Below are 26,959 nucleotides of genomic sequence, written 5' to 3' on the forward strand. Positions count from 1 at the left end.
AGACAGCGGAACTAAAACATGGGTGTGCCCAGGGCTGGCAAATGTCTGTGGAAATGTCTGAGGGACCAGCCTGGGCACAGTTCTGGGGATCAGCCCCGAAGTCCTTGGGGCCGTCCCATAGACACGAACTTGAGCGGCCGGGGCCACAGTCACGGGGGCAGAAACGGCCGTAGCCACAGTCACGGGGGCAGAAACGGCCGAGGAAGCCGGCTTCTCTGGGGCTGGAGCGGCCGAGGAAGCCGCGTTCACGAGGACAGGAGCGGCCGTGGAAGCCGCGTTCACGAGGACAGGAGCGGCCGTGGAAGCCGCGTTCACGAGGACAGGAGCAGCCAGCCGTGCCGCTTTCACAAGGAGAGGAGCGGCTGGCTGCGCCGATTTCACGAGGAGAGGAGCGGCTGGCTGTGCCGCTTTCACGCAGACCTCCAGACTTGCCAAGATGCTTTCAAGCATCTCTTGGAGGTCAGGAGGGAGTGCAGAGAGGTGCTTGGGAGCTGGGACCCTTGCGACGAAGTCTCTGGAAACAGGAGGCCCTGCAGCGACGCCGTCCATGGAGGCAGGGAACCCTGCAGCGACGCAGTCCACGGAGGCAGGGGACCCTGCAGCGACGCCGTCCACGGAGGCAGGGGACCCTGCAGCGACGTCCACGAAGGCAGGGGCTCGTGCTGCTCGCCGGGCTTGTGCTGGAGCTGTAGAGGGTTTAGGGGGCTTGACGGGCGCACTCATGAGATCCCCTAAAGGTGCGCCCTTGTTAGCATCACCTCCGTAGCTCTGAGGTTGGAGGCTAACAGCCCCTACCCTTAACGCCCCCCCAAAATTTCCCCAGACCTGAGGGGGTAATCCACCAGCGAGGGGGAGACTCCAGCACGCCTCCTCCGGCGGCTCCTACGATTCCCACTGGAGCAATCCGTCGATTCACAAATCGAGTCCTCTGTTACGGGGGAAGGAACCGCGCCGGGCATGAGCTGGAGCCGTCGACTTCATTCCGAGGCCGCTCTTAAAGCCTCCTCCACGGGATCTTTGGGGCCTGTGCGAAATGTCCAGCGAATTGCACACCTCTTAAAAGGGTAGTCCGTGCTAGCTGCGTCCTTTTTTGGGTCGTTCATTCTGTTAGGGGCGAGGGGTGCGGACAGACTGAGGGCGGACGCAAACGCTAAGAACACAGACTTTATTTAACAAAACTTAACGAAACAAACACTACACAACTGGGGCATGAAACGAGCAAGGGAAACGAGCAAGAGAAACGAGCAAGAGACACGAGGAACACTACAAAGAACACTAAGAAAAAATTAACCATACGAAGAACAAGAAGAACACTACGAAGAACATTCCAAAATCAATGCAAACTAAACAAGGAACAATGAACGACACCAGGGAGTGAGGGAAGGGGACTTAAATACACTAACAAACGAGAAACACCTGAAACGGATAACAAGGGTAAAGACGAGGAGGCGGAACAAAGGCGGGGCATGAACATAAACAAAACAAAGCCATGTGCAGAGATAGGAAAACAGACGAAACGAGACGAGGGCGTGACACTGCTCAGGTCCTGGTGTTGGATGATGATTAGTTCTGGATCATCCCAAAGATGCTGGGAAATGTCCATCAATTTTATTGCTCTAAAGCCAAAATGCTGGAGGATTTACAATGTCTAATGGTACTTTTCCACCAGTGGCGGATGCTGGTCTTTCAAGAAGGGGAAGCTCAATCTTGGCCTACATCATAAAATGTGTCGGTTTATTTATACGTAAATTCTACCCTGTGTTCCTTTTCAAGAAAATGATCTGTGACCCTGTCGTACCAACCAGGCATCTTTTCCAGGGACTTGACTAGTGTCCTCTCAATGGCCAGCATAGCTAGGCTGCTTAAACGGCATTGGCCCATATGAAGTGTGTCCGCCTGTGAGTGCTTTGTGACGGTGGAGGGGCTCAGCAGCACCAGCTGGACAGAAACTGCGATAGAAGTCAGAAAGAGTGATAGAAGTCAGTGTCCAAACACAAGCAGCTACAAAAATACCCCACCAGAAATAAAAGCTCGATTTGTCGCTAGTCGTTTTTAACAAAGAAACTGCCGCTAAGAGGATTAAGAAAGTGTGGTTCAACTCAGAATAGAATGAAAATTTAATGCTCCCACGGATCTCTACACCTAAGTAATAATAATAATAATAATAATAATAATAAGTTAGATTTATATAGCGCCTTTCTAATACCCAAGGTCGCTTTACACAAAGAGGAGGTGGAGAGAAAAAATAAAATAAAATAAATAATAATAATAATAAAAATAAAAATATAAGAGAATACACTTATGCCTGCAGGGTGCAGAAGTACTGAGAGAAGAGATAGGTCTTTAGTTGGGTTTTAAAGGCAGACAATGAAGGGCAGAGATGAAGACTTTGTGGTAATGAATTCCAGAGCTTGGGTGCCATCACACTGAATGATCTACCACCAGCAGTAACCAATTTAAATTTTGGTACTGATAAAAGACCGCTCTCAGAGGACCTCAGTGATCTTGTAGGACAGTAGGAGTGTAAAAGTTCAGAAAGGTAGGCTGGCGCCAGACCGTGCAGAGCTTTGTATGTGAGCAGGAGAACTTTAAATTGAATACGGGGTGAGACAGGGAACAGGGGTGACATGAGCTGATTTTTTAGAATAAGAGAGGACCCGAGCAGCAGAGTTCTGAACACACTGAAGGGAGTGTATGGTCGTGGAAGGAAGGCCAATGAAGAGAGAATTACAATAGTCTAAACGGGAGGAAATAAAAGCATGGACCAGAATTTCAGCGTCCTTAACAGAAAGCAGGGGACGAAGGCGAGCAATATTACGTAGATGGAAGAAGGATGTTTTGGTTAGGGCCTTAATATGAGGTTTGAAGGACAGGGAGGAGTCAAGAAGTACACCTAAATTGCGAACAACTGGAGAGCCACACCATCAAAGTTAAGTGTGATATCAGAAATTTTTGAAAGAGTGGACTTGGGGCCAGTGAGCAAGACTTCAGTTTTTTCTGTGTTGAGTTTCAAAAAGTTGGCGTGCAACCAGTGTCTCAGATCCGGAACGCAAGAAATAATGGCAGAGGGGGGCAGAGTGGAGGTATTTTTGGTGCTCGCGTATATTTGAGTGTCATCTGCATAACAATGATATTTAAGACCATGGCTGTGGATGTGATCAAGTGGCAGCATGTATATGATGAATAGTAAGTATTGGGCCTAGGACTGAACCTTGGGGAACACCTTGTGTAACAGTACTAGGGGAAGATCTGTGTGTACCAAGAGCAACAAAGTGAGATCTATTGGTAAAGTAAGAGATGAACCAGGAAAGTGGTGTCAGTTATGCCAATAGCAGAGAGACGGGAGATGAGTATGCTGTGATTAACGGTGTCGAATGCTGCACTCAAATCTAAGAGAAGAAGGATACTGAGTGCACCAGAATCAGTAGCGAGTAGGATATCGTTTAAAACCTGCAAAAGGGCTGTCTCAGTACTGTGTTTTGTGCGGAAGCCAGACTGAAAAGGCTCAAAAAGATTATTGTCCATCAGGAATGACTCTAACTGAATGGCCACCACCCTTTCTAACAGCTTAGCTAAAAAGGGGAGGTTAGAAATAGGTCAGAAATTATCAAGGTTGTCTGTGTTCCGACCAGGTTTTTTGAGAATGGGTGTGATGGCAGATGTTTTAAGGCTTATGGGGACATGACCTAGGCAAGAGACATATTAACAAGATGGGAAATGGGGCTGGATATGATGGCGGAATATTTTTTAATATATTTATTTTTTAGCCAGGGGTTTATGAGCTGGGCTCAAATGGAAACAATGCTCAGGTGAAGAAGGAGATGAGAGGAGCTGATGGTAGATTTTAGCAATCTTGTCATTAAAAAATCTATGGAAAACTTCACATTGCTCAGCAGTGTTAAAGTTCTTGATTGTTTGTGGCTGAATGAGTTTACTAACAGTAGCAAAAAGTGTTTTGGGCTTGTTACCAGAATTATTAATAAGAGATGAAATGTGTGCAGAACGGGCAGATTTTAAAGCAGTGTTATAAGAAATCATGTGGTCAGTATATGCCATTAAGTGCACAGTAAGACCAGAATTCAGGAGTTCAGGAGTGAACCAAGGGAAGGAGCGACCAGCAGGGACCTGTCTAGTCTTTAAGGGAGCCAATTGGTCTAGTACACCAGAAACAGTGTCATTAAAGAGAGTCAGAATGTACTCAAAAGTATCACTGATTCGCTCATTACGCTGCCAATCAAAAAGGGATTCCGCCTGAGACAGATCATCCAATCATCATGCAGAAGCTGAGCGTCCGGGCCAGCCGAGGCCAGCCCACTGCCCCATAGACCCCCAGAGATGCTGAGCGTCCGATGGGCGGGACAAAGCCCAGCATTTATCCAATAACTCGTCTCGTTTTGCTGCACTTCGCTGCTTTGCTATTGAACTCTGTGGACGATTAGCGTCCACACTGTGTAAAGCACCATGAACCTGCGGGAAAGCCGCGTCTTTACCAGTGATAAGAAGCTGATTCTGAACAAAAGTTGAGCGCGTTATAGTGCATATTTATTCACTGACAAGTACACACAACAGAATATATTTGATCACTTATTTTTTGACATTTTAGGGGAAGCTGAGCTTCCCTTGCAGTCTTAGAGCAATCGCCTCTGTTTTCCACTGTGTGGTACATACACTGCTATTCTCAACTCAACTGTACTCAAATTTTTGGCTTTCCATTAGGCAAATTTGGTACCTGGAACCTGGCTCTAAGTATTTTTATTAATTGCTCTCTTGTGGTTGCAAGGTGAGCCGAGTAGGGACAAAACCATGATGTGTAAACCATGCAGAACAATGAGAGATTCTAGTAATTTGTACCTTTTGAAGAGGTCCAGATGTTCCTTGGATAGTGGCCAATGAAAAAATCCAGTGAGACTGGACAGTGCAACAAGGAAGAAGAAGAACAACAAAAACCTAATGGTCTGTCTGAATTTATGTATGGTTAAACACAATGAAGAAACAACACTTAATGTTATAATAACCACCGTTGTGGTTTCCAAAGACTGGAGTTCCTGTTTAGTGACAGTGTTTTTTGCCATCACCAGCTACATTTTGGGGGAAGCTGTAGTAGTGTAAAATGAAATAGGTACCAAAAATTGACTTGCTTGAGGCAGATAAACCTGCTTGCGTTTTTAATTACACAGCTCAAAGTGGCCAGCAGGTGACGAAAGTGTTTATGCAGCATAACATTGGGTATGATGAACTTAAGCTTGTACAACTTCATGTTTTTCTATGGAGGTTATACAAGCTGTGTGTGTACAGTTGAGCATCTATGTTAGCACTGAGTGTATCTTAAAGGAATTAATTCTAATTATGTATATCTTCATACTGTTTAAATGGACAGAGGAAAATATTAACAAGCAGGGATGGAGATATTTCAGCTCTAGTGTTTACTATGTCTCTACTGAGAAGAAGTCATGGCAGGAGAGCAGAGATGACTGCAGAGGGAGAGAATCCGATCTGGTGATCATAAGCAGCAGAGAAGAACAGGTGAGGGGGCGGGGCAGGGGGTATGTTACAAGATTGGCTATTGTGTTAATGTATGGATATTAATTCATATTTGACCAATAATTAATACTCAACAGAAGTTTGTTGAAAGTATCAGACAAGGTGAAATGATCTGGATTGGCCTGACTGACCAGAGCCAAGAAACCGTCTGGAAATGGGTAGATGACTCAACACTGACTACTGGGTGAGAGAACTGACAGCTGAACTCTGGAAAAGTTCTTATAATATCAATATCTGTCCATTCAGCAGCTGTCTTGGAAACACAGAGCATTATATGTTTTCCCACTCATTTTTCAGCCTCTGACCAGTCTCTCATTCTGGTCATCTGGTTCTTCTCTGTATCTCTCATCACTAGCTGTGCAGAATAATTAAACTTGCTGATTCTTTGTTTACTTTCAGGTTCTGGACTAAAGGAGAACCAAATGATTTAAATGGGAATGAGGACTGTGTCTTAACTGGTTTTGATGCAATAGAAAGTGGATCAGTACAAGATATCCTAAACACATGGAATGATCATGAATGCTCTGATGCAATTTTTTGGATGTGTGAGAAGAACATTTCCTTTTAAGTCACTGAATATAGTTATTAGATGTACATATAATTGCATAACTGTAATTCACTGCTCATTCTCTCTTATTTGTCATTTCATAGTATGTTTTGCTTAGTACTAAATCTGACCATTTTCATTTTATAAAATGATTGCAAACATTGAAATCACAGTCAATTATATAAATTATATATAACAATTATATAAACCAAAACACGCACAATATTCCCAAAGATTTAGATGCACTTTTTGCAGCACTTTTTTCATGTTGGTACACATAACAAATGTGACAATCAATAAATCGTCCCACTGCCCTTTTCAAACCTCTTAAATATTCTGTTGCTTTTTTGTTGAATAAAAAGTCAAAAATGCAAAAGTACCATAAAATGAGTGGGGGGATTTTTACATTGTTTACAATTATATGTTATATGAAAAAATGCTTTAAAAATGTATTAGAATACCTAATGTGTGTATGTGTTTGTGTGTACATATACGTCAACTATATATCAACTATAAAATTATGACAACCTCCTTGTTTTTACACTCACTGTCCATTCTCTCAGATCCACTGTCATAGAAGTAATTTGTAGTTCTAAGTACAGAATGTAGTCTATCTATTATTGCTCTGTGTACATTATTAGCCTTCTATCAAGACCCCCACAGAGCAGGTATGATTTGGGTGGTGGATTATTCTTAGCCCTGCAGTTGACACTGACGTTATGGTGATGTTTATATGTGTTGTGCTGGTATTAGTGGATCAGACACAGCAGTGCTGCTAGAGTTTTTAAACCTCTCAGTGTCACTGCTTGACTGAGAATAGTCCACTAACCAAAACATCTTCTGGTTGGCATCCCGAGTCCACTGATGAAGGACTAGAGGAAGGCCTGTGCAGCAACAGATGAGTTTACATCTACAAGGTGGACCAATGAGGTAGGTGTGTCTAACAGAGTGACCAGTGAGTGGACAGTGTTTAAAAAGTTCAGCAGCACTGCCAGTGTAACACACATAAACACATCAGTGTTTGTAGAACTACAAATGGTGCTTTTCCACTGCATGGAACCTACACGTTGTTCGACTCTGCATGGCTTTTTTGCTTTTCCACTGGCCAAATCTGGTACCTGGTCCCTGCAACTGGGTAGGTTTTCAGTCCCAGCTCACTCGGGGTTCCAACTTGCAGAATAGGTACTAAATGGTGACGTGTAAACCCTGCAGAGCGCTGATTGGTCAAAGAAATGTATCTCACCACGAAATGCAGAGTTAATTCAAATCCTGCAAAACTGCTGCTTGTTAAATCTCTTAAATTACAGCAGCTTTCACATTTATGCAAATACATGATGAGTAAACAGCACTTAACTTACCAGTGCCAATGTTGTGATTTTCAATGCCAGCGATTCCTGTTACAGATGGGGTTTTGCAATGTCGGGGGAGCCCTGCCAGTGGAAAAGTGACAAGCTTTGAGCTTGCTGAGCTGAGTTGAGTCATGTAGAGACGGACCCATGTGGTGGAAAAACACCAAAAGTGCTCCAGTGTGGTCACTGGAGCTGAGAGAATAGACCATGAGTGTAAAACAAGAAGTATGGTCATAATGTTTTGGTATATGATTTTGTGTAGGTTTTTGGACCCCTTTTTTTTTTTTTTTTTTTTTTTTTTTTTTTTTTTTTTTTTTAAATGAGGCTGTGACCGGAATGGCTTCCTACTCTCTCATTAGTGTGCAATATACAGGGTGGGCCATTTATATGGATACACCTTAATAAAATGGGAATGGTTGGTGATATTAACTTCCTGTTACAACTTCCTGGCACATTAGTATATGGGAGGGGGGAAACTTTTCAAGATAAGTGGTGACCATGGCGGCCATTTTGAAGTTTGTCATTTTGGATCAAACTTTTGTTTTTTCAATGGGAAGTGGGTCATGTGACACATCAACCGTATTGCGAATTTCACAAGAAACAGTGTGCTTGGTTTGTAATTTTTTTTCTTTCATTAGTTATTTACAAGTTTCTGACCACTTATAAAATGTGTTATACAAAGTGCTGCCCATTGTGTTGGATTGTCAATGCAACCCTATTCTCCCACTCTTCACACACTGATAGCAACATTGCAGGAGAAATGCTAACACAGTAGCATTTAATTTCAGTATCCAGTATCCGTAATTTCAGGTGCTGCACATTTTATTAAGGTATATCCATATAAATGGCTCACCCTAGTAAGGCACACTGTAGTTTACAAAGTACAGCTAAGAAACACAAGTGAATTTGGATGATTACACTGTCCATTGCTTATTAACCAACAAGCTTATTACACAACAAGCTGAAAGCTTTTTTTTTTATATACATAATGCCTAAATGGTGGAATGGAGCACTGCTTGTGCATTTTTTGCTTTCATGTGATTTGCACAAGGTGATTCACTCTCTTTTGTAAAGTTTTTATAGGATGCTTCCGAGGTAAACTGTATCTGTGTTGTCAAGGTAATGACTGATGCACTGGAAGAAGCACTTTGGACATGGGTTTATTATTTGAAAGTTTTTATATATCAAAATTTCAAAAAGGTCAAAATGACTGTCTCTTCCTTTTTAGTGTTAATATTATAAAAAATATATTATTAACATATTAATTAATATCACATCATATGTTCCAGCCCCAGCAACCACTCCAACCAATCAGAGAGAACACTGAACGAATTATCATTCATTCATTCATTCATTATCTGTAACCACTTATCCAGTTCAGGGTCTTGGTGGGACCAGAACCTACCTGGAATCATTGGGCGCAAGGCAGGAATACACCCTGAAAGGGGCACCAGTCCTTCACAGGTCAACACACACATTCACACATTCACAGCTACGAACACTTTTGAGTCACCAATCCACCTGCCAACGTGTGTTTTTGGACTGTGTAAGGAAACCAAAATGGTTGAATATCTGAGATATTATTTCAATTGAATAGAATCCATCACAGGAAAACACAATTATGAATCCAAAAATATTATCAAGAAACTATGAAATTCAGTATGAGTTTATTTACTCATATATTCAGTAAAAAATTCTTCTTTAACAGATCCAAACAAATAAATTATGACAGGGATAATCCATTGCTGTTGGCATTCACAAGTTTTCATTCCATCCATTAGGTTCCCCAGCACTCCATAAACTAAAAGAGAGAACCAGAGTAGTCAATGTGTTTCATTAGCGCAGTAAAGGCTTTTAATTAATTAATTAATTGTCCGACTGCTATATTTGGATGGGATTCCCTGGGGTTTGGATGTGTAAAATTAATGTATTATGTGCTATCAACTTGTATTGCTAACAATGCTAACCAGGAACAAGCTAACAAGGATAACCCATACATAACATTGGCTTTTCTGAATGTTTTAACTGGAATGTGCTCAGCTCAGACATCAGACTTACGAGCTAAATGAAATGGAACATGTCTCATATTGCAAAGAACAGAAAAGCACCTTCTGCATAAACCCCATCCTCCAATATCTAGTTCAGTGGGGTCTTACCTAGTGGTCAGTGCTGAGCTGTCCACCCATTTCCACTCTCTCTTTGAGCTTATGTCCTTCAGACCAGTCCAAGCTTGATATTTGCAGAGTCTTTAATGAATTCCTGGCATTGTGATTGTGAGTGCAGTGAGAAAAGACACAGCTAAATACCATATCTCTTTCTCTCTCCCTCTCTGTCCCCTACCTGCTGTTCTCTGCTGTTGATAATCACCAGGTCTACTTCTCTCCTAAAGCAGTCCATTATTCCTTCATCCCAGATGTTTTTCTTGTTTGAGATGTAGTAAATTCTGGAGTTCAAATACCTCCATCCTGTTGGCTGGCGTTTTCTGAGAATGGAAATTTCCATCCACTGCACTTTTGTGAAACAACTTCAGCTCCCGTCATCAGAGCATCGACTCAAGGGAGATGGAGAAATCTCAGTGGGCTTTTTGATCAGAATCATTTTTAAAGCTGTTTATATCAAAATGAACTTTGTATCAAAAAGCTTGCTTTAATACTTGTGTTGAGATGTGTGTGTCGTTTCTTTGGTTTAGAAAGTGTTCTTAATGTTTTGATGGCAATGTAAATAACTGCTGTATGGTCTCTTATTTTTGTAAAGTGCTTTATATGTGTACAATATTCTACACATGCACTAGTATAAGACACAGGTTGTGCTTGTGTGAAATCAGAGTGGTCCTAAAGTGTGAAGAGGAAGGAGAGTTGGAGTCAGTTAAAAGTCTTTTACATGCTCATTTTCATAATTCACAAAAAGTCAGTGGATTGACAAAAAGTCAGTGGATGGCAACACACACCATAAGCCAGGGTCATGAAATAATTAAATGATTTACTGTACATGTTAAAAATACCCGCTCAGTTCTGAAAGCCATCTCATGTACCGGTCCGTCTCTAGACTCAGGTTGGTGTTACTACTCTCTAGCTGGTCTCTCTCTGTAGTGAACTTGATCCACACAGTCACCATCTCCATCTCTTCCTCCAACATCACAGCCCCCCCCCTCCTCCATTGCTGACAACATCCCCTCCTCCAGCACTGCCACCGCCTCCTCCCGAATCTCACCAACTAAATGAACTCTTCCTCCTTATCTCCTTCTATCACTATCTCACCTTCTTCAAACACTTACCTCTCAATTTCCTGATCCTCGCTGCCACCTCCTCCACCTCCTCCTCCAACACCACAACCTCCCTCTCCTCCATTGCCGCCACCTTTCCCTCCTCCATCAGTACCACCTCCTCCTCCTCCTCCACTGCTGCCTCCACCTCCTCCTCCAACACCACAACCTCCCTCTCCTCCATTGCCGCCACCTTTCCCTCCTCCATCAGTACCACCTCCTCCTCCTCCTCCACTGCTGCCTCCACCTCCTCCACCATAGTCACCTTCTCCATCTCCTCCTCCAACACCACAGCCTCCTCCTCCTCCACTGATCCTCACTGCCACCTCCTCCTCCACTGCTGCCTCTACCTCCTCCTCCAAAACCACAGCCTCCCTCTCCTCCTCCATTGCTGCCACCTTTCCCTCCTCCATCACTGCCTCCTCCTCCTCCTCCTCCACTGCTGCCTCCAACTCCTCCACCATAGTCACCTTCTCCATCTTCTCCTCCAACACCACAGCCTCCTCCTCCTCCTACATTGCCACCACCTTCTCCTCATGCAACACTGCCACTGCCTCCTCTCAAATCTCACCAACTACATCAACAATCCCTCCTTATCTCCTTCTACCACTATCTTACCTTCTTAAAACACTTACGTCTCAATTTCCTGATCCTCGCTGCCACCTCCTCCTCCACTGCTGCCTCCACCTCCTCCTCCAAAACCACAGCCTCCCTCTCCTCCTCCATTGCAGCCACCTTTCCCTCCTCCATCAATGCCACCTCCTCCTCCTCTAGTCACCTTCTCCATCTTCTCCTCCAACACCACAGCCTCCTCCTCCACTCATCAACTAATTCAACTCTTCATCCTTACCTCCTTCTACCACTATCTTATCCTCTTAAAACACTTACCTCTCAATTTCCTGATGTTCGCTGCCACCTCCTCCTCCACTGCTGACTTCACCTCCTCCTCCAACACCACATCCCCCCTCTCCTCCTACTTTGTCGCCACCTTTCCCTCCTCCATCACTGCCACCTCCTCCAACTCTGCCTCCTCCTTCACTGCTGCATCCACCTCTTCCACCATAGTCACCTACTCCATCTCGTCCTCCAACACCACAGCCTCCTCCTCCACTGCCACCACCTCCCCCTGTTCGAACACTGCCACCACCTCCTCCTGAATCTCATCAACTAATTCAACTCTTCATCCTTACCTCCTTCTACCACTATCTTATCCTCTTAAAACACTTACCTCTCAATTTCCTGATCCTCACTGCCACCTCCTCCACATCCTCCTCCACCTCCTCATCCAACACCACAGCCTCCCTCTCCTCCATTGCTGCCACCTTTCAATCCTCCAACACTGCCACTGCCATCTCCTGAATCTCACCAACTACATCAACAATCCCCCCTTATCTCCTTCTACCACTATCTTACCTTCTTAAAACACTTAACTCTCAATTTTCTGATCCGCGCTGCCACTTCCTCCACCTCCTCCTCCACTGCTGCCTCCACCTCCTCCAACACCACAGTCTCCCTCTCCTCCTCTATTGGTGCCACCTTTCCCTACTCCATCACTGCCACCTCCTCCTCCACCTTCTTCATCTCCTCCTCCAACACCACAGCCTCCACCTCCATTGCCACCATTGCTCATGCAAATGAGGGACAATCTTGTGTTGAAATTCTTCTTACTCTGAAGCATGGATCTCGCACCGCCGCTGCTTATGCATTAGAATTTCAGACTATTGAGGCCGGGAATGGGTGGAATGAACCAGCATTAAAAAATGTTTTCCGGAATGGCCTCAACCCTGAAATACTTACCGAGTTGGCCTGTAGAGATGATGGTCTATCACTCGATCAGCTAATCTCCTTATCAATCCGCCTAGACCACCTTCTTCAGAAGCGGCCCAATACTTCGGGTCAAGGACACAATGCTGTCTAACGTCAATCCGTTCCTGGTTTTGCTAATCACCCAGTGAGGAACCCCAGTTTCATTTCCTGTCCTAGTCCCTTTCTGGAGCCTATGCAGTGTGATGTTCTGAAACTTTCGCAAGAGGAGCGACTTCGTCATCTCCGCAGTGGATTGTGTTTATATTGCGGAGGGTCTGATCACATCAGACGTGACTGTAAAAAATGTCTGCAGTGAGGCTCGATGCAAAACCTGCAAAGGACTTCACACGCTAACAGGGTGAGTGATAGTCAATACTGGGGACTTGGTTTAAAGCCTCTTCAACATATTCTTCCATAGCTTTCTCCTCCTCTAAATTAAGAGGGTAGTCACGTGATTTGGGCAAAGTAGCCCCCTCTATGAGTTCAATGGCTTCTGTCATCTGGTTTCTTTTTTGTCAAATAGACAGATGGGGGGGATTAAGACCATGTATTGACTATCATGCACTTTTGCATATCCGTTATCACTCATTCCAGTGGCATTAGAACAATTAAGAGGTGCTACAATTTTTAAAACTAGATCTCCATAGTGCCTATAATCTCATCCGAATTAGGGAGGGTGATGAATGGAAAACGGCTTTCAGTACCATTAAGGCTCATTATGAATACTTGGTTATGAGTTATGGACTAGCCAACGCCCCGGCAGTGTTTCAGTCATTTATCAATGACATATTCAGGGACATGTTAGGAAGGTTTGTTATAGCTTACATCGATGATATCTTGATTTACTCTCCAGATATTAATGCTCATATAATTCAGGTCAGTCAGTTTCTTCAACGTCTTCAGGAAAATAATCTTTATGTTAAGGGTGAAAAATGTGAATTTCATCAGCAAACTTATTACATACCCCAGGAATGAAAAAGTGCGTCTGATATAGTTATGGATGACCAGAAAGTGGATGCTGTTGTTAACTGGCCAGAACTTCCCTTTGTTGTTGGGGTTGACACCTTGGAGACAGGTCTTGGTGCGGTACTGTCTCAACGTAGAGGAGGTTCTTCAAAACTACACCCTATTGCCTTTTATTCACATGAATTATCACCAGCGGAGCGAAATTATAGGAGATAGGAGATAGGAGAAGCTGTAAAACTAGTTCTGGGGGAATGGAGGCACTGGCTAGACAGTTCCTTACATCCCTTGATGGTTATAACTGATCACAAGAATCTAGAATATCTCCGTACAGCAAAAAGAATGAGTGTACCACAAAAAGAATGAGGTCCAGGTAGCCGTAACATTAAGGTTAACGCTCTTTCCTGTATAAATCAGAATGACCCAAGGGAGAACGCTGAGCAAAACACAGACCTTATACTTCCTCCTTAAGGATGAGAACTTGATGAACAAATAGAGTAAGAAAATAGGTTGGAGGAGGTGCCCAGTGAATGTCCGGAAGGGAAGATGTATGTACAGGTCACAATTTCATACCAGCACTACCCACTGCTTTAGATACAGCTAAGGTTATATATACACATATTTTTAGTCATTATGGTATTCCTGAGGATATCCTATCTGATCGAGGTCCTCAATTCACATCACGGGTATGGAAGGCATTCTTTGAGCACTTTGGAGTTAATGTCAGTCTTACTTCTGGATATCATCCACAGAGCAATAGTCAAAGTGAGAGAGCCAATCAAGAATTAGGCAAATTCTACGTATGTACTGTCATAATAATCCACAGGCCTGGTCACAGTAGTTGGTATGGGCTGAGATAGCTCAAAACCTCTTGGTAAATTCTACAACAGGAATCACTCCTTTCCAGTGTATCTTAGGTTACCAACCTCCGTTAGAACCCTGGGCAGCTGTGACCTCTGGAATTCCATCGGTGGACACGTGGATGAGATGCAGCGAGGAGGTTTGGGAAGAAACCAACAAACACATATCAGAGGCCCTTTCCGGGTATAAAGAGCAGGCTGATAAGCACCAGTCTAGTTCTCACTCATTCCACATTGGGGAACGAGTATGGTTGGCTACTAAGGATCAGGTTTGAGGGGAGATGCAGGAAGCTCCTACTCAAGTTTATTGGTCCTTTCCCTGTTTCTGGTAAAATCAATGATTTTACCTATAATTTGGAGATTCCTGCTCAATATCGCATTGCTAACTTATTTCATGTCTCTCTCCTCAAACCTGTGGTTTCAGGTCTCTTGAACGAGGTACTACCAGATGAAGTTCCACCCACGGCCGTTGATATGGAGGATTCTTCTATGTACTCACTATGTACTATGTGAGTATGTACTATGTACTATGTACTATGCGTACTCACATAGACGTGGGGAGGTTCTTCAGTACCTCATTGATTGGGAGGGTTACGGTCCAGAGGAGAGTTCGTGGGTACCCGCAAAGGAAGTCTGTGATCTGGAGTCTCGTGTTGGCAATCCACTCCCATTATCCTGAGAAGCTTGCTCCCCATCCCAGAGGTCGCCCTAGAAGATCCCTCTCCAATTCTGCTCTGTCCCGTCCAACATCCCGATCCAGAAGCCCACGTCAGTCTCAGCCCTCCACACGTGCTGCTGTTCCTAGCTTCGTTACCTCTGGTCCATTCAGTGGTCGTCGTCGTGGTCGTCCTCATTCCAGGCCTCCTCCTGTGCCTTACTGTGCCAGAAAGCCCCAGAAGATCACATGAATCCACACCGGTCCCATTCACCTGAATTTCCCAGTCCTTGCCGAGTATTGCCATGGTTATTCCCAGCATACAAAGCATTCTCTAGAATCTGATTTATCTTGCTACTTCATTGCTACATCGGTTTACATCTTTTGCCTCGTCCTTTCAGTATTGTTTATCCTCTCTGGTTCTGGACTCTGCCTGTTTTCAACTATGCTATTTGTTACATCCCTGAGGTATTGTCTGCTCTCTGTGTTGGACCCTTGCTTGTTTTTTGACTTCGCTTTTGGACTCGATTTAATAAACTCTTTTTGTGATCCGCAAGTGTCGGTTCTCTGTCAGTTCGTGACAAATGTTAACAAAATAAATTAGAGGTAAACAGTAAAAGTGAAATATGGGGACAATGTAATAGTGATATCCTTGTGAAATTTGTATAGCTTTTTTACATCTTTTGAGGAACCATACAATTTTAACACCACCACTCCCTCTTGTCATTTCTGTCCCTGGTTTGTCAGGAAAACCCCAGTTTAACCCAGCCATCAGGAATGCAATTCGCCTTATTCCCACGCTTTCAGAATATTCTTACAAGCAAGGGGATGTTATCAAAGTATGTTGGTTTTTGGTTGTGTTCACACAAATAAGAAAATGGATTATGTCTTAGGAATGTAGCAGTGTTTTAAGGGTGATCTGCCAATGTAGTATGTGATGTGGCTTAAGGTTTTAATAGATATATTTGCAGAGCTGATTAGCATATGGGTCTACATTACTACCAAGTCACATATCAGATAGAAATCAAGAAAAAGGGGTCAGAAAGAAAGGTTTAATCAGCTATTCAGATAAAGCTCAATAAAATGAGTAAGGCTGTATTTCATATATGGCCCACGCACTGTAAAGTGAGCATATATTTAAAAGGTATGCATATGTACCAACTTGTCACTACAGTATTTTAGTAGCATGTCCAAATACAATAAACAAAAAAAAAATGACTTGTCAACTTACAAGCTGCTGACTGCTGATGTCACAGTCTGAAATCTATCAAAAAGGATCAAAAAGATTTTGAGTTTGCAAATCAATACTCACAAATGTAACGGACTTTGTAACTGCGTTTGAGCAACTACACACACGTAAGACTAAAATCCACAAACGTATTGGAATGCACAAATTTAAAACAACAACAATAATAATAACTTAAAATCACAAATGTGTAAAAAAAAGATTTGCATTTGTAAATCAAATGTCGTGAACGTGTGAATCAGTACCTTCTCAAATGGCTTAAAATGTGCAAGAGCCAACCTTTTTAAGGTGCCAAATGTGACAGTGGGAGTTCTTGAATGAGGTGAAAAAAATCCACACATGCGCCTTCTCTGCTGCGTATGCAAATCTCATTTTGCAGTTGCGGATTTAAGACCCTGTTTTGACGGCCAATTGATAGACCAATAGGAAAGCTTTTTTATTTTAACCAATCAGAATATTGATTTGTTGCTGTCAGCCATAGCACTTTTCCACAAAATGAAATCCGGTTCTTGAACCGGTTCTGTTCCTGATTCTTGGAAGCTTGGTTCTTTCCAGTGAACAGTAATGTATTTATTTATCTATATTTTCAGAGAATGCTCTAGAAGGTCACAGCATTCACAACTGAAATGCATTATTTAATTTACTTTTTTACATTGTTTTCTTTTTGTGAATAAAGGATGGATATAAAATTAGCAGTACTACATTATTACTACTATTATTATTATTATTGATTTTTTTAAATTCACAATTTTATTTCTGAATAGAAGTAGAAGTCTGGCAGAATTTAAAACAGGAAAAACTAAAAGCTCAGCTGGCTGGTGTCATATAGTCATCCATCCATCCATTATCTGTAACCGCTTATCCAATTTAGGGTCGCAGGGGGTCCAGAGCCTACCTGGAATCATCGGGCGCAAGGCGGGAATACACCCTGGAGGGGACGCCAGTCCTTCACAGGGCAACACAGACACACACACATTCACTCACACCTACGAACACTTTCGAGTCGCCAATCCACCTGCAACGTGTGTTTTTGGACTGTGGGAGGAAACCGGAGCACCCGGAGGAAACCCACGCGAACACGGGGAGAACACACCAACTCCTCACAGACAGTCACCCGGAGCGGGAATCGAACCCACAACCTCCAGGCCCCTGGAGCTGTGTGACTGCGACACTACCTGCTGCGCCACCGTGCCGCCTCATATAGTCATATTAAATTTTAATTTATAACCTCCTCCATTCTGCCTAGAACCTAATTTACCTGTTGTTGTTGTTATTTTATTATTTTGTTCTTAATTTTTACTCATATTCTTATTTAATTAAAATTTCAGTTTTTATTATTTGTTTCATTGTATATTTTATTATTATTTTAGTCATTTTATTTAATGAAGTTTTTTTAAATTTACTAATTTCTGTTATTGTTTTATACTTAATATGTTTTAATCTTTTTACCAATCAATTCATGAATAACAATCAACCAAATCAGCAATAAATCAACCCAATGGAAATCAATTAAACAGTGAGCAATTAAGCAGCAATCGATTCATTCATAAGCAGTCAATTCATCGTCAAGAAATTATTCAGCAAGTAATGAATCCATCGTTACAAAGGATCCAACAAAAAATAACTGATCCATTTTGCCCTCAGCTTTCAATCAATATAACCAGCAATCAATTGCAAACCATAAAACAGAAATGTCTGCAATAAATCACTCCATCAACTCTAAATTAATTAGTGAACCGTCATTCATTATTTCATATGCCATCAATCAGCAATCTGTCCATGAGCAGTAAATCAATACACCAGTACATCATCGCACATATATCACTTGATTATGAATCAGTATATCAGCAATCAGTGAATCAGTGAATAATATGCTAATTAGCAATAAATACATGCATCAGCAATCAACCAATATATAAGCAATCATTCTACTGATCAGCAATGAATCAATCAATATATCAGCATTCAGCTAACAGCAATCAACCCAGCTCATCTGCGATCAATTAATCAAACAGCAATTCATCGGTCCATTAGAAACCACAGTTTGGTTAGTGAACATAGTGTTATGACCTAAGTAGTGAACAGTGCAGGGACCATGGGGAGATTTGGGGCACAGGCCATAGTATCTGTATTATAAAGACTCAAGGGCTAGATCTCAGATGACTACACTGATTCGGTAATCTGTGTTTGAGGGTTACTTTGTGACAAATATTTTGTGCTGACATATATTCAAATGATGTACAATTTAATGTCCACATATGCATATGTTATTACGTGTGTGCAGTACATAGGAATGATTTACTGTTCTGAATGTATACATATATAGGGGTTTTTGTCCCAGTTGGAATTGGATGTTAGGTTAAGCTTCTTTCCTGATGGTAGCAGGACAGGATGTCCTTACAAGGTATCTTTCTTTTCCAGAACAGGAAATTATGCAAACAAAAGCTATACCTCATGCAGACACAAATCATCCTATATAAGTGAAGAGTGTAGGACTGAAGGGGGAGAGATGAATAGAGGCAACTAGAGACGAAGGAACTTGAATTTAATTCTCTCCCAGTCCTTATGGGTGGAAAGATGCTGTTCTTTTGTGAAATAAAAATGTATTTAAACTCTAGACAATGTCTGGCAGCGATTCTCCTTCACAACACAACACCCCAGAAGAAACACAGCTGCCTCGCTAGGGAGGAGGGCAACGCATAAGGAACTGGAACATGGCCTGTATGTCTCCCATTCAGCAGTTTACATTGCATTTAGACTCTGCCTGGGGGTGAAATGTAATGGCCTATGCAGTGCACTAGGTAGGTAGTGAGGAGAGATTTGTGATGCTGCCAATGAGCGAACCATTGCACAAATAGAGCCAGCGTTATTCACTCACTGGTAAGACCTTCTTCACAAGGGGCGCTATTTTATGCCACCTCGATGGCACTTTGTGTCCACGGCACACAAATAATAACACAATAACTACAAACAAACAACACAATGCAGTAGAGCAGTGAGCAGACCCTCATTAGCACAACAACCAGACAATATTTCAAAGCAATAATAGCCAGATTCACCACAGCACACTGGTTTACAATACATTTTAAATAAAACTGCAGCAGCAGGAGCACATTAAAAAGTCTAAAGCTTAAATAACAGCAGCACAAACTTGAATAATCCTTTAAACTTACCTTAAAAAGTTCTCCTGTGTTTATCCTCCATCTTCCTCCTGCCTCCAATCCATTTAAACTCAGTTTCCCACTTTTCTTTACTTCCTGAAGCTGTTCTGAATGTTCAGGCTTGGTTCTGACAGAGAAGTGAATGATGAAGATCCTCAGGTGATCGACTCTTCTCCCGTGGCGCCTTCTCTCCTCTCTGCTCGCCCACTGTTGCGTAGCTTTTCCATGGAACGCGTCAGGTCAAAGTATACCAGCTCCTTCAATTATACATTTACATCTCGATTCTGATTGGCTGAGCGCACACACACCCCGCCCAGTGCTAGAGTATTCATTACCATTTAAATTGCATTATAATATTAATGCTTATCACACATTTTTTTTTACTTTTACATTTTTCTGATTAAAGAATCAATAAAACAGTGTATTATAATATACATTTTATTAAAAATTATTAAATATTCTATTATCTTGTTTTAACCTCACTATTGTTGTGTATTACTATAACCTCACTATTGTATGCCATCAGAGAGAGTTCAGCAATAACTAGTTCTGTCAGCGATCAATACATAAGCCACCAAACAATATATCAATAAACACATAAATAACCAAAATCAATCCACCCATGAGTAATAATGTCAATCTATCAGCAATCAGCAAGCAATTGTCCAATCAATAGGCAATCTCTCAATCAGCAATCTGTCAAGAAGCAGTCCATGAATATACCAGAATCAGTGCAATCTCCCCCACCAATATCAATAGCAATCAATTAAAACAAGCAATAAATCAACCCGTAAACAATCAATTAATTAGTGGGCAATCTTTCAACAAACAATCACAGTCCATCATCAAGCATTCCACTGATCAACAATAATTCAATCAATATATAATAAAAAGTTCCGCTTATCAGTCAATCAATATATATCAGCATTTAACTAACCCAACACTAATCAATCCAACTCATCCATGATGAACTAATCAATCAACAATCCATTTGTCCATTAAAAAACACATTTTGGTTAGTGAACACAGTATTACAGCCTACGTAGCACACTGTGTAGGGAGCAAGGATAGATTTTGGACACAGTCCATTGTAGCTATAATATAAAGTTGTATATGTTTGGTAATAAACTGTAGGCCTCTATTTTTCATGAAGTTATTTGCTGTATAACAGAATTTTAGTGCACTATGTAGGGAGCAGGGAGATTTGGGACACAGACTGATTAATCCATGATTAACCTACACTAATAAAACTCCAGGGCTGAATCTCAGATGATTACACTGATTCAATAATCTGTGTTTAAAGATGAATTTGTATCAAATGTTTTGTCAACTGTATGCACAGCTTCCTTGTTAGGGAGAAGGGTATACAGCAGCACAACAGCAACTGGAACACAGCCTGTATGTCTGATATTCAGCAGCTTACATTGCATTTCAACTCTAATTGGGGGTAGAAGCAGTAGGGTAATGGCCTATTCCATGTACTAAGTAGGGAGTGAGGAGGGATTTGGGAAGCTGCCATTGAGTAGACCTGCTCAACAAGGGGGAGCTATTTTATGCTGCGTCAATGGCACTTTGAGTCGATGTAACACCAATAATAACTCAATAACTGCAAACAACCAACACAGTGCAGTGAACAGACCCTCATTAACACAACAAACAACAACAAGGCAACATATAACGTTGCAATGGTACATCAGCCAAATGATTTAAAACACATTTAAAATAAAGAAATACTGCAAAACTGCAGCAGTACACTTTAAAAAGTCTAAGCGCTAAAAGTTAAATAAGAGAAGCAGAAGGTTTAATAACCCTTACATTAAAAGTTTCTCTTGCGTTTAAACTCTCTCTGACTCCAGCTTCCACTTTGTTAAAACGCCGTTTCCTGCTTTTCTTTTCTTCCTGAAGCGGTTTTGAAAGCTCAGACCTGGCTCTGACATGTGAGTGAGTGATGAAGACTCTCAGGTGAGCGGCTCCTCTCTGCTCCATGCAACACGTGATGTCACAGTCCACCGGCTCCACAGATTGGAAATCAACAAGACGATTCTGATTGGCTGAGCCCACGCAAACCCCGCACATCAGGGCTGACATTAATGCTTCAGTCACTGCCTCCAGGAAGGCTGAATACTCTGAGCTGCTGTTCGGTGCATACGCACACACAACAGTCAAAATTTTCCTCTCTGCAAGCCGGAGCCGCATTGAGGCGACCCTCTCGTTTACTGGGACAAACTCCAGCTGTACAGGCGCCAGCCGGGGACTGGTGAGTATCCCCACACCAGCCCAGCGCCTCTCACCCTTTGCAACTCCTGAGTAGGAGAGAGACCAACCCCTATTGAGGAGTTTGGTTCCAGAGCCTACACTGTGTGTAGAGGTGAGCCCAACTATATCTAGCTGGTATCTCTCAACCTCACGCACCAGCTCTGGCTCTTCTCCCCCCAGTGAGGTTATGTTCCACGTACCAAGAACCAGTTTCCGCTGACAAGTTCCACGACGCCAGGGGCCCCTTCGCCCCCGCTCTGTGCCCGATGGGCATTGCACCGCACCCCTACTCTGGATCTTGCGGGTGGTGAGCCCACATGATCCTCCCACGTTGCCATTTCGGGCTGAGCCCGGCCGGGTTATGTGGCCTGCCCGGCCACCAGGCGCTCGCCGTCGGACACTACCCCCAGGTCTGGCTCCAGGGGTAGGTCCCGGTAACCCTTTCCCGGGCAGGGTACAATGAATTTTAATGGATGTACTCATAGGAATGCTTTTGGATCATGTTTGTCTGGATCTTCACTCCAGACCTGTTCGCCATGGGAGACCCTACTGGGAGCTAACAGCTCCCGATGACATAGCCCTGGAGGTCATGAGACCACACAAGCCCTTCCGCCACGACAAGGCCCTGATCCAAGAAGGGGTGATGTGATGTAAAATTTTTAATTTCTAACCTCCTCCATTCTGCCTGGAACCCAATTTACCTGTTATTATTGTTGTTATTTTATTTTTTTGTTCTTAAACTACATTTGATTAAATATTAATAAATACTCTATTATCTTGTTTTAACCTCACTATTGTTGTGATGTCATGTAAAACTTAATCATACATGAGCCAAAAGTTTGGACACATGCTCCTCCGTCGTCTCACCTGAACTGACGTGCATTGATTAGGAGAGTGTGTCTGATGGATGGTCAGAAAAGAAGGCTGCATTTTTTTAGGTATCTGTATTTCATCTGAGTGTTTCTGTCTCTTAATAGTTTTTACTTTTACTCACTACATTTTCCAAAGAGGCACGTTACTACTCTGGAGATTTCCAAGATGCAAGATGTTTGTTCTGACTTCTTTGAAATATTTACTGTAGGCAGAGATTTAGACTGAAAGGAATTCTATGAAATGTAGGGTCAGTACGGAAAGACATAACCAGATGCTCACATTGTGGAAGAGCAAATAAAATGGATATTCCATTGGTGGGATTACTACTACGTGAAGGACACGTTCAATGTTGTTTTTTGCTTTTACCTTTTACCATTTAATGTTTCTATGAGTATCTTTGAACAAATGTACGTGCTATGAATAATGTGAATAATATATTGCTCAATAATAGTAACAAAAATTTAATTTTTGTATTTATATTTGATTGGAAGTATTACAATTTTTGGGATGATTCATCATCAATATCTCGTATCAGAGGTCTCTGTGTGGATATGGTTTTTTATTAGAAGTGTCACTGCAGTGGTCAAAGTGAATGACTGGAGCACCACTGAGCTAGGGGTGTGGATGGAGCCACTTAATACTCCTGAGGAAAGCATAACATATTACTCTTATCGGAATATAAAAACCTTATTTAATTCACTTCTACAAGTATTGTACATTTTTTGAAGAGAGTATAGGTGTTGATGTTATAAAGTATAAGTATTGGTGTTATAAATAAGAAGTATAGTAATGTAAACTTTAAAGACACAACACTCCAGCCAGTGTGTAACAGAAGTGATGGTTAAAAATGTAAAGTACTGTGTAAAATGTTTGCAGTTGGCCTTATTCACTCAGAATATTGTGTGGAAAGCTATTCCAGTTTCCTTCTGTTGACACAATAATTTGGTGAAATGTGATGCAGACTGGACTGTCTATCCCACAGGTGAAGAGGTTGGCTACTCGATACACTGTTGATGACAGATTATTTGTTAACGCTACACTCCTGCTGAACAACAAAGAATTGTTATAGTGATCAAACCTTGTGAATTGACAATGCTTCTGTCTGCTCCTCTTTATGACTAGTATTTGCAGTATTAAAGTGTAAAATTGGACTTTTTGTGTGTTATATTTGAATGATTTGAATTAATTAATTTGAAAAGGGCAGTTATATTAATATGCTTCAAGTGTATGTTAAATAATTAGTAGTTACAGTAATAAGGGCTCCTGTTTAAAGGAACGGGGGTTGATTAGTTAATATGGGTTTTATAAGGTTTTAATCCCAACTGCATACAGATGAAATGTTTCTCTTTATTGCCATTTAGCCAACAATACTGCTTTATTTTGCATTAAGAAAGATAAACAATAGATGAATGACAATTTTCATATGAACAGGTGCTGAATCAATGAATGACAAATCAATGCATGGATATGGCCTGTGTATTTTATGCCTAAAAGAAAATTGTGTATAATGTACTATTTTGCTCCTAACAAAATTGATTCGTCACTGGGGTGGTACCCTAATGAGTCCAAATTGTACTTTTTCTAGGGGATACACTTCATAATACCATTATTTCAGGGTACATAAGCATATAGTAAAATAAAGTTCACCAACTAAATGCACAAAATGTGTCTACTTGAGGGTACCACCCTGGTTACAAGGGGTTGTACACTAAAAGGTAGTGTTTGTTTGTTTGTTTTTTCTTGCTGTGTAGGACCACTATCACTATCAGAACAATATAGTCTATTATACATTTTACAATATAATAAAACATAACAAATACCCAACCCAGGATAAAGTCATGAATTATTGCTTATTATGAGGATAAACATTTCTCTATATCAAATCTGTTAACAGTCTTATACAGGGATAATATGTTATTTCAGTTATTTATAAAAAGAATTAAAGAGTTAAAGAGTAAAAGTTAAAGTTGTGACAGCTTCAAAGGCAACATCCTTGACATTAACCAATAAAACTTTTTATAGAATTCACCATTTAATGCTCTCTAGTCTGTTTTTTGTGCTTAAGACCAGTCTAAAATGTTTACGAAGCCCCAGTGTCTGTAAATGGGTGAACTCTGTCCAGATTGCTAGGTTTTCTCTCTGCTCACGGCACAAAAACTGAATTTTGCACATTTTTAGACAACGGAGAGACCTCCAAACATTGAAAAGCACCAACCGAGATGAGGATATTGATCTGTTTCTGCTCCATAGGTGGGTAATATTGACTTATTTTTGCTCTTAGTTACTGTGTTAATTCAATTTAAACTTCAGGTACTTACCATTTCCCCCTCAAACATGCCATTCTGCCTTAAAGGAAAATAGCATAAAACATAAAAAACAAAGAACATGGTTTCCCCACAATCATAGACGTTGCCCATTGCCTTTAACTGAGGGTTATGACAAATACAATGATAAAATATTTGAAGACAATATCTGTAACAGTGAATACAAAAATAATTGGGCAAATCAACTGCAGTTTAATAAACACAGCATAGAAATCTGCACACATTAACAAGTGAAAACAAGGAAAAAAATTATGTAAATGTAACAGTAGAAACTGCAGAAAAAAAAAAATTTTATACTTTAACTGCAGCAAAGAGTCACATGACCTGTGCACTTTCCTCTAATGGACATCTCAAAGTTTGCCTAATACTGATCTGATCACAGGGAAGTTTGTTTCAGCCTGTGGACATGGGACATAATTGTTGAGAGAAAAATATGTCTATGTGTCTAATATGTCTATATGTTGAAAATTTTTTTACAAAGTAGGTGCATCATTTTCCTTTTAGGTAATTCATTTTATTAATGAAAAACTCTTTTCTCACAGATCCCATTATGTTTATGAGAGTAAGGCATGTGAGAGTAAAGAATATGAATTATTCTCTGGACATTTTAGAGTTCTTTGAAACACTACTTTCAGGTTTTTACATCACCATTATAGAAAAAAAGAAGCATGTTTTCAAGGAAGGGTGGTCAATATTAGAACTTAAATAAACATTTTTAAAATGCAGAAATATGAACTGTCATCACAGGGAACTGGAGAATTTACTTGTGTAGTGTTATGTAATATTCATTCATTGTCTGTAACAGCTAATCCAGTTCAGGGTTGTGGTGAATCCGCATTGTTCCTCCTGAATCTGAGGTTCAACTATCAGTTTGACTCTCTTCTTCAGTACCCCCACATAGACCTTAACAGGGAGGAGTGTGATCCCCTATAGTTAGAACAAACCCTCCGGTCCCTTCTTAAAAAAGGGAACACCACCCCTGTTTGCCAGTCAAGAGGCACTGCCCCTAATGTCCATGCAATGTTGCAGAGACGTGTCAGCCAGGACAGCCCCACAACATCCAGAGTCTTGAGGAACTCAGAGCGGATCTCATCCACACCCGGGGCCCTACTGCCAAGGAGTTTTTTAACTACCTCGGCCACCTCGGCCCAGGTGATAGACGAGCCCTGCCCAGGGTCCCCAAGCTCTGCTTCCTCTATGGAAGTCGTGCTGGTGGGATTGAGAAGATCCTCAAAGTATTTCTTCCACCGCCTAATGATGTCACCAGTTGAAATCAACAACTCCCCACCCCCACTTTATACAGTGTTGGTGGAAAGCTGCTTTCCCCTCCTAAGTCGCATGATGGTTTGCCAGAATCTTCTCAGAGCCAGCCGAAAGTCGCTTTCCATGTCCTCACTGAACTCTTCCCACATCCGGGTTTTTGCCTCTGTGACGCCTAAAACTGCAATCCGCTTGGCTCTTCAGTACCTGCCAGCCAGGCTCGAGAGGACTCTCTCTTCCGCTTGACAACCTCCCTCACCCGGGGTGTCCACCACCGAGTGCGGGGATTGCCACTACGACAGGCACAGACAACCTTGCGGCCATTGCTCTGTTCAGCCGCCTCAACAATGGAGGTCCGGAACATGGCCCATTTCGATTCAATGTCACTGGTCTCCCTTGGGATGCAGTCAAAGCTCTGCCAGATGTATGAGTTGAAGACCTTTCTGACAGGTTCCTCTGTCAAATGTTCCCAGCAAACCCTCAGCACACGTTTGGACCTGCCAGGTCTGTCCGGCATCCTCCCCCGCCATCTGATCCAACTCAACACTAGATGGTGATCAGTTGACAGCTCAGCACCTCTCTACACCCAAATGTCCACATATGGCTGCAAGTCCAATGACACAACTATAAAGTCAATCATCAAAATGCGCCCTAGGGTGTTCTGATGCCACGTGTACTTATAGAGACCTTTATGCTCGAATATTGTGTTCGTAATGGATAAATTATGAAGGGCACAGAAATCCATTAACTGAAGACCACACGGGTTCAGATCAGAGGGGCCATTCCTCCCAATCACGTGCCTCCAGGTCTCACTGTCATTGCCTACATGAGCATGGACGCCCCCCAGCAGAATAAT

The 26,959-nt window shown here is 42.0% G+C and overlaps 1 protein-coding gene across 1 annotated transcript in view; it reads right to left on the minus strand.

Annotated features, from left to right (window-relative positions):
• chrnb5a (cholinergic receptor, nicotinic, beta 5a) overlaps window positions 1-19,434 on the minus strand; it is a 106,708-nt gene extending 87,274 nt beyond the window's left edge. Inside the window, exon 1 of the mRNA XM_066658630.1 lies at window positions 19,403-19,434. The gene's annotated coding sequence lies outside the window, so the exon portion shown is untranslated. The remainder of the gene's footprint in view (window positions 1-19,402) is intronic.
• Window positions 19,435-26,959: the final 7,525 nt, after the last annotated feature.

The sequence above is a fragment of the Hoplias malabaricus genome, chromosome 2, assembly GCF_029633855.1.
Source record: "Hoplias malabaricus isolate fHopMal1 chromosome 2, fHopMal1.hap1, whole genome shotgun sequence".
NCBI classification, from domain to species: domain Eukaryota; kingdom Metazoa; phylum Chordata; class Actinopteri; order Characiformes; family Erythrinidae; genus Hoplias; species Hoplias malabaricus.